At 42.7% G+C, this 8261-nt stretch overlaps 1 pseudogene; it reads left to right on the top strand.

The window, feature by feature from the left end:
* The first annotated feature begins 201 nt into the window (after window positions 1-201).
* Window positions 202-481, top strand: LOC138422825 (small ribosomal subunit protein eS27-like; annotated as a pseudogene).
* Window positions 482-8261: the final 7780 nt, after the last annotated feature.

Here is an 8261-nt window from a genome sequence, read left to right as displayed (position 1 = left end):
GATCCTAGGGTCTTTCCTGGTGGTCCAGTTAAGAGTCTGTGCTTCCCCCTGCTGGGGACATGGGTTTGATCCTTGGTTGCGGGACTAAAATCCCACATGCTATGCGATGCACTCCAAATAACAAACAGAAAAACCCTCTATCCTACTTTTTATAAAGTTATAAGAAGACCTTTCTGGTGGTGATGATCTCCCAACAAGAACATGCCTCTCACAAAGGTTCTCCTTCATCCCTCTCCAGAGGAGAAGAGGAAACCCAAGAAGAAGCGCCTGGCACGGAGCCCCAGTCCCTATTCCATGAATGTGAAATGCCCAGGATAGTACACAATCATCACCACCTTCAGCCACACCGTAGTGTAGTGTATTGGCTGCTCTACTGTCTGCCAGCCTACAGGAGGAACAGCTTCCAGAATGATGCTCCTTCAGACCGAAAGCAGCACCAACAGTACCCTGTATCAAGATGAGCGGGAAACCATCCCTGTAAACACAGTGTGGACTCCCAGAAACTATTATAAGAAGAGAAAAAGCCTTCAGCAAGCTTTATCACTTGGCTAAAATAGATTCCAAGCACAGTTTCAGTATGCCACATCACCTTTGCCCCACTGAGCAAAGGTTGCTGAATAATTACTAGACACCACATGTGTGGTTGTTTCGCAGTTACATCCTGAAGACAAGCACAAATTAAATGGCTTCTGTACTTGGGAGGGGATGAGCCCAGCAGGACTGGCCAGGGCCTCCCATAGAGCTCTAGTTAACAACAGGTTGATTAGGATACACAGGACCTGTGATATTATGCTAGCATGGTCAGAAATCCTTTACCAAAGAAGAGTAACTTTTCCTATCTTAACTCCTACCTTTAGAGAAGTCGATTTGGTCTGGACAGGGTACAATCTCAGGAACATTTTGCTTGCAATTTGAACTCAATTCAATCTAATTTAAGTAAAATGTGAACAAAATTAAAAGAACATTGAGCATTAAAAAAAAAAGAATACTGAAATAACTCAGAGAGTTGAGACATGATTCTTAGGATCTATAGCAGTTCTGAAGACCTCAGTGACTGGAACCAGGCACTCAAACATCCAACACTGTCTGCGGTTCTTCTGGATCTCATTCTGCTACCATAAGCATATTGATTTTATTCTGTTTTACTGTAGAAAGTAGGCTCTTTCTTTGTGGTGGTTAACAAAGTTTTAGCCAGGCCTGGGCTTTCATCATGCCTGAAGGAAAAGGGGCTTCTCTTATCACTACTAGGTTAAAAAAGTCCTGGGGCAGGACTCTGATTGGCTGGGTTTAAATCATGTTTCCAATCCTTGGATGAATTCTTGCGGCTGAAAATAAGAACCATGATTGGCTCACACTGGTTTCAGGTCCACCCCTGAGGTTAAGGGGGTAGATTCTGTTACCCTAAAGAAGGGTGTGGGGTCACTGTGCTCCAGGCAGCTACAGTCCAGTGTGTGCTAAGTACTGTCTGACTCTTTGTGACCCTATGGACTGTAGCCCGCCAGGTTTCTTTGTCCATGGGATTCTCCAGGCAAGAACACTGGAGTGGCTTGCCAAGCCCTCCTCCAGGGGATCTTCCCTACTCAGGGACCAAACCCGCGTGTCTTAGGTCTCCTGCACTGGCAGGTGGGTTCTTTACCACTAGTGCCACCTGGGAAGCCCGGGCACCTATACCGGTTGGTGCCATTTGCCACCATTCCGTTGTCTCCTTTACTCTAACAGAGATCCTTTAGCGGGAAAGGACTACCCATGAAGTCAACCCGGCCCAAAGAAAGAGCTCTGAAAGCTTCCTCTTCATCTTGCTGTAGCTAATGTTGGCCATCAGGATGGATGGTCTTGTTGCTTGGTGAGGTACTATGGTAGGTTTTATTTCTGAAGCACAGGTAGGCTTCTGGAAATTACCTGAAGGTAAGAAAAAAAAATCAAAACTTCTTGGAAAACTGTCAAGTGCTATTTCCATTGTGATCAGGGGAATACATATAGGCAGACAGCCTCAAATTTAGAAAAAGCTTGTTATCTTTAACATAAATTTAGAGGGCACCATCTTTGAAAAGTATTGTTTCTACTAGAAAAGGAACATGGGACATGTTTAATCCCACAGTTATCCACTGGGAAACTGCAAGAATGATGAGGGTGCAGAGGTTCACATTAGCCTGGCATGGAGACTTCAAATGAGTGATTGGACCTGTAGTGCAAAGCTCATCTTGGCTGCCCTTGAAGTCTCCCAATTAAAAGAGTGGATTGCCATAGCTATTGTGTCCTTGAGTTATCCAAGCGGGGTTCAAGGACAAAGGATGGGGTGAGGTAGCAGTAAGGACTTGGCTTTGAAAGACTAGAGAACTAAGCCATTCTTAGAAGTGGCAAGAGGAGACTGAAGTCCAAGCAATGGAGCAAAGTTAGGAACTAAGATATTTTCACAAGAGGACACTTACCGAGGACTTAAAATGTTTCCCCTTGGGCCGTGAGAATATGATAATTTGTCTTCCCATTTTTTTTCTCCTCCTGTATTATAAGCCTCCCTAGTTTTCACTGGATGCTTCCCAGGTGGCGCAGAGGTAAAGAATTGGCTTGCCAATGCAGGAGATGCAAGAGACATGGGTTCGATCCCAGGGTGGGGAAGATCCCCTGGAGAAGGAAATGACAACCCACTCTAGTATTCTTGCCTGGAGAATCCCATGGACAAAGGAGCCTGGAGGGCTGTGGTCCATGGGGTTGCAAAGAGTCAGACACAACTTGGCGACTGAACACGCTAGTTTTCACCAGCCATTTAATTAAGCATATGAGATATGCACAAGTTCTGCATTGGTGTTATGAGGAATCAAAAAGAAGAGCCACAGAAGGAAGTGTGATCTTATATCCTTCCATGGAAACCATCGTCATGAGAAAAGGAATCCTAGATCATTCAGGTGGGAACCAGGATGAGAATCAAAGCAGAGCTGGGGGCCATGGGAAGCAGCAAGTGACTCACAGAAGCAGCTGCAGAGGGTGACTCAGGAGCAAATGTGAGGCAAACATCCTTTCTCTGAAAGAGTCTAGGGTAAGGTGACTCTGGGGTTGAGAAATGGGAATGGCGGAGGGGAGGGAAATACTGATTTTATTCTCTGTTATTATATTAATAGATCCTTTCCTCCACTTCCGCACCTCCCACTCTCTTCCTCAACAGTTATTGAATTAATTCCTCCTCCCAAGATGGCCCAGATGCACTTTGCTTATACAAGTATTATAGAATTTGTTTTCTTATACCATGGATTTTTATTACTTAAATCCGTTGTTCCCATGAGATTGCAATGGCAGAGACAATGATCTGTTCATAAGGGAGGAAAGTATCTGAGACAGTGCTCTGCATACTGTAGGTGCTTAATAAATGCTTCTAACTTGACTTGACAGTGGTTTGCTGAGTTGATTTCCTTTTCTGCAAGAACCAATCAAGTTCAGGTCTAATCCTATCTGCACCCTTAAGGTTCCATCTTATCTATAATATTTTAACAATTTTTGCCATTTTGAAATAATATTAACTTGAATGAATCTCAAGGAAGCAAAATCACAAATTTTTCAGGTGTCAGAAAATCAGAGGTACGCATTGTTCTTCCATGAAGGGAAAAATAACACCAGGGTGTTTGCACTTCAGCAAAATTCCTGATGGTTTTAAAATGATCTCAACTTCCCCTTAGGAAGTTAGGCTGCTTTAGGAAAAGAGTAATTGTTGGGTCAAAGGGGAGCCAGGTTTTCTAGTGATCCAAGCAGAAGGGTCAAATACTGAACAACCGATACTTTAAAAATTTCTGCTCGATAAACAGTCTGCAACTCCAGCCTTTTGTTTATGAAATGTTTTCAGTTTATTAAGATATACCTGACATATGACACTTTGGGATTTTAAGTTATAAAATGTGGTGATCTGATATGTGTATATGTTGAAAACGTACCACAATAAGGTTAATTAACACATCTATCATCTCATGTAGTTATGATTTGTGTATGTGTTAAGAATGTCTATGATCTACTGTCTCAGCAACTTTCATATACACGGTACAGTGTTATCAAATATACATACAATACATTACATCCCCAGAAATTATTTATAACTGGAAATTTATATATCCTTTAATAACTTTTAATTGGGGTATAGGCAGCTCAGCTGGTAAAGAATCTGCCTGCCTGCAATGCAGGGGACCCCAGTTTGATCCCTGGGTCGGGAAGATGTGCTGGAGAAGGGATAGGTCACCCATTCCAGTATTCTTGGACTTCACTGGTGGCTCAGAGGTAAAGAATCCACCTGCAATGCAGGAGACCTGGGTTCAATCCCTGGGTTAGGAAGATCCCCTGGAGAAGAGAATGGCTACCCAATCCAGTATTCTGGCTTGGAGAATTCTACGGACAGAGGAGCCTAGCAGGCCACAGTCCATGGAGTCTCAAAGAGTCAGACACACCTCAGTTACTTTCACTTTTTCATAATTGACAAAACACTGTATTAATTTCAAGTATACAACATGATGATCTTATATTTATTGAAAAGTAATCACAAGTTTAGTTAGCATCTGTTGCCTACATGTTTACAAATTTTTTTTTCTTCCGATGAGAAGTTTTAAGATTACTCTCTTAGTAATGTTTAAGTATGCAAGGCAGTATGATCAACTACAGCCACCATGTTAGACATTATAGCCCCATGACTTACAACTGGAAGTCTGTACCTTTTGATTCCCTTCACCTATCCCCTACCCACCTCCACCTCTAGCAACCATCAATCTGTTCTTGTATCTATGAGCTTGTTTTTTTGTTTTTCACACATAACTGAGATAGTACAGTATTTATCTTTGTCTCACTTACTTCACTTAGCACAATGTCCTCAAGGCCCATCCATGTTGTTGCGAATGGCACAATTTCATTCGTTTTACGGCTGAATAACATTCCATTGTGTGTGTGTATATACACAGACACACAATGAAATATCCATCCATCCATCAATATATACTTGTTTCCATACCTTGACGATTGTAAATAATATTGAAATGAACATGGAGATGCATGTATCTTTTTGAGTTAGTGTTTTCATTTTCTTTGGGTAGACACCCAGAAGTGGGTGGATCATCAGCTCAGTTCAGTTCAGTCGCTCAGTCATGTCCGACTCTTTGCAACCCCATGAATCACAGCACGCCAGGCCTCCCTGTCCATCACCAACTCCCGGATCATATGGTAGCTCTATTTTTAATAGTTTGAGGAACCTCTATAATGTTCTCCATAGTGGCTGTACCAATTTACATTGCCCCAACAATGTACAAGCATTCCCTTTTTTCCACATTCTCAAAAACAAATGTTATCTCTTGCCATTTGGATAACAGTCATTCTAACAGGTATGAGGTGATATCTCATTGTGGTTTTAATTTGCATTTCCCTGGTAATTAGTAACAGTAAAATCTTTTCATGTACCTGCTGGCCACCTGTATGTATTCTTTGGGAAAATATCTGGTCAGATCATCTGTCCATTTTTTAATCTATTGAATTGTGAGTTCTTTATGTATTTTGGATATTAATCTCTTATCAGATATATGATTTGCAAATATTTTCTCCCATCCAGTAGGCTACCTTTTCATTTTGTTGATTATATTTCTTTTTTTGTGCAGAAGCTCTTTAGTTTGATATAGTTCTACCTATTTAATTTTGTTTTTGTTGCCAGTACTTCTGATGTTATATCTAAAAAATCAAGCCAAAACTAGTGTGAAGGAGCTTTTCTTCTAAAAGGTTTATGGTTTCAGATCTTACATTTAAGTCTTTAATACATTTTGAGTTAATTTTTATGAATGATGTAAGGTGGAGCCCAGTTTTATTCTTTTGTGTGTAACAACCAATTTTCCCAGCACCGTTTACTGAAGAAACTATCTTTTACCTATTGAGTATTTAGGCTCTCTTGTCAATATTGGGCTTCCCTGGTGGCTCAACTGATAAAGAATCTGCCTGCAATGCAGGAGACCTGGGTTCAATCCCTGGGTTGGGAAGATTCCCTGGAGAAGGGAAAGGCTACCCATCCAGTATCCTGGCCTGGAGAATTCCATGGACTGTAGAGTCCATGGGTCGCAAAGAGCCAGATGTAACTGAATGACTTTCACTTTCACTTTGGGGCTTCCCTGGTAGCTCAGCTGGTAAAGAATCCACATGCAAAGTAGGAGACCTCAGTTTGAGTTTTGAGTATTTTTGGCTCCCCTGTGAAATATTAGCTGACCATAAATGTGTGGTTTTTTGGTGGTGGGGAAGGGAGCCAAATAGCCACATTTGAAGGAATGACACTAAAGAAAGAACTGAAGGATCATGGTGTATGAATCTTTTGATGTGTTGTTGAATTCAATTTTCTAGGATTTTGTTGAGAATTTTCACATCTGTAGTCATTAGCAGTATTGGCCTGTAGTTTTCCTTTCTTGTTGTGTCTTTATCTGGCTTTGGCATCAGGGTAATGCTGGCCTTGTAAAAGAAGTTTGGGAGTGTTCCCTTCCTCTTCAGTTTTTGGGAACAGTTTCAGTTCAGTTCAGTTGCTTAGTCATGTCCGACTCTTTGCCACCCCATGAACTGCACACAGCACGCCAGGCCTCCCTGTCCATCACCAACTCCCGGAGTTCACCCAAACCCACGTCCATTGAGTCGGTGATGCCATCCAGCCATCTCATCCTCTGTCGTCCCCTTCTCCTCCTGCCCCCTATCCCTCCCAGCATCAGGGTCTTTTCCAATGAGTCAGCTCTTCGCATGAGGTGGCCAAAGTACTGGAGTTTCAGCTTTAGCATCAGTCCTTCCAATGAACACCCAGGACTGATCTCCTTCAGAATGGACTAGTTGCATCTCCTTGCAGTCCAAGGGAAGCCTGAATTTAAATCTTCTTTAAACATTTGGTAGAATTCACCTGTGAAGCCATTTGGTCCTGTGCTTTTCTTCATTGGGAGGTGTTTGATTATGGATTCAATATCCTTACTTGTCATGGGCCTGTTAAAATGTTTATATTTCTTTATCTCTCACAACTGGTAGGTTACTTCTGTCATTTTGTTACTTGTTTTCTATATATAACATATAGCATTTTGTCTCATTTATTGCATTACTGTCTTCTTTTCTGTTTAGTGGATTTTTTTTTATAGTGAAATGTTTACATTACTACAGTAGGGCTATAGGCAGGCTCTGTAGCTCAGTGGTACTGTGGATTGCCCAGGGTCACTGTGTAGCCCTCTGGGTTACGGGGAGTCAGACGCATGCTCAATAATGTCACCAGTGTGCTGGCTTGGCTCCCTGCTCTAATGGGGCTGTAGGCTGGGCTGCGTGACTGCCCAGGTTCTCTGACCAGGCATCCTGGACTGGTGGGGACTGGAGGCTTTGCTCAGCAGTCGAGCATGACTGCACATTTGCTTCAATGCCTGGGCTGGGCAGCATGACAGGCTCCAAGGCCAGCACAGCCCCTTGACTGGAAACCCTAATCAAATGAGCTCCCTGACCAGACACGGCTACCAGCTCAGCCCTGCAGATGGGCAGATCCACTGGCTGGAATCTCTGTTGAGGAGCCACTGCAAGTAGGAAGGTGGTTTGCCAAGATCTGAGCAGTGGCTGCTGTAAGCTCCACCCCTTCTATATCTCTATTTCATCCTCAAGGGGTCGAGCCTGCAGATTCCCCCAGTGATCTCTGAGATTGGCTTCCTGCAATTGCTGGGGAAGCTGGATGTTCACTTCGGGCTCCCTTTACTGACTGGAGAAACCAGAGGCCAAAGGGGAGCGTCTGCATGCATCACTGGGCTGACCTGGGAGAGAAGCGATGCAGCTGGTATAGCCACTTCCTCTTACTTTATAAGTGGCCCTTGCCTGACTCTGCGGTCCAGGGTGCTTCAGCTTTACCCCTGGGCTCTGGGATTCTCCCAGTGGTGGCCTGTCTATGGATAGTTGCTAGTTTGGTCTTCTTGTGAGGGGAATAAATTTGGGAGTGACCCATGTCACTATCATGACAGCGTCACTATGTTCAATCTTCTGTGATTACTATATCCTGTGGATACAACAGTCACATAAAAAAGAGAATCTCAAAAAAATTTTTTTTATTTTGCTTTGTACATCCTGAGTGATTTTATTTTCTGTTTTAAAATAAATAACTGAAGATAATTTCATTCTGGACCAAGGTTGTGATATGGGAAATGAAAGTAATGGAGTGCAAAATAATACCTTCACTGTGACTGCAGCTATCAACAATATTGATACCCATGGAAGACAATATTACAGAAACGAAAGAGTTGTGTTGGGAAAGAACAAGA

This window comes from Ovis canadensis, chromosome 17 (assembly GCF_042477335.2).
Source record: "Ovis canadensis isolate MfBH-ARS-UI-01 breed Bighorn chromosome 17, ARS-UI_OviCan_v2, whole genome shotgun sequence".
Taxonomy (NCBI): Eukaryota; Metazoa; Chordata; class Mammalia; order Artiodactyla; family Bovidae; genus Ovis; species Ovis canadensis.
Note: the sequence above shows the minus strand (reverse complement) of the source record. Positions and strands in the feature narration are given on the sequence as shown.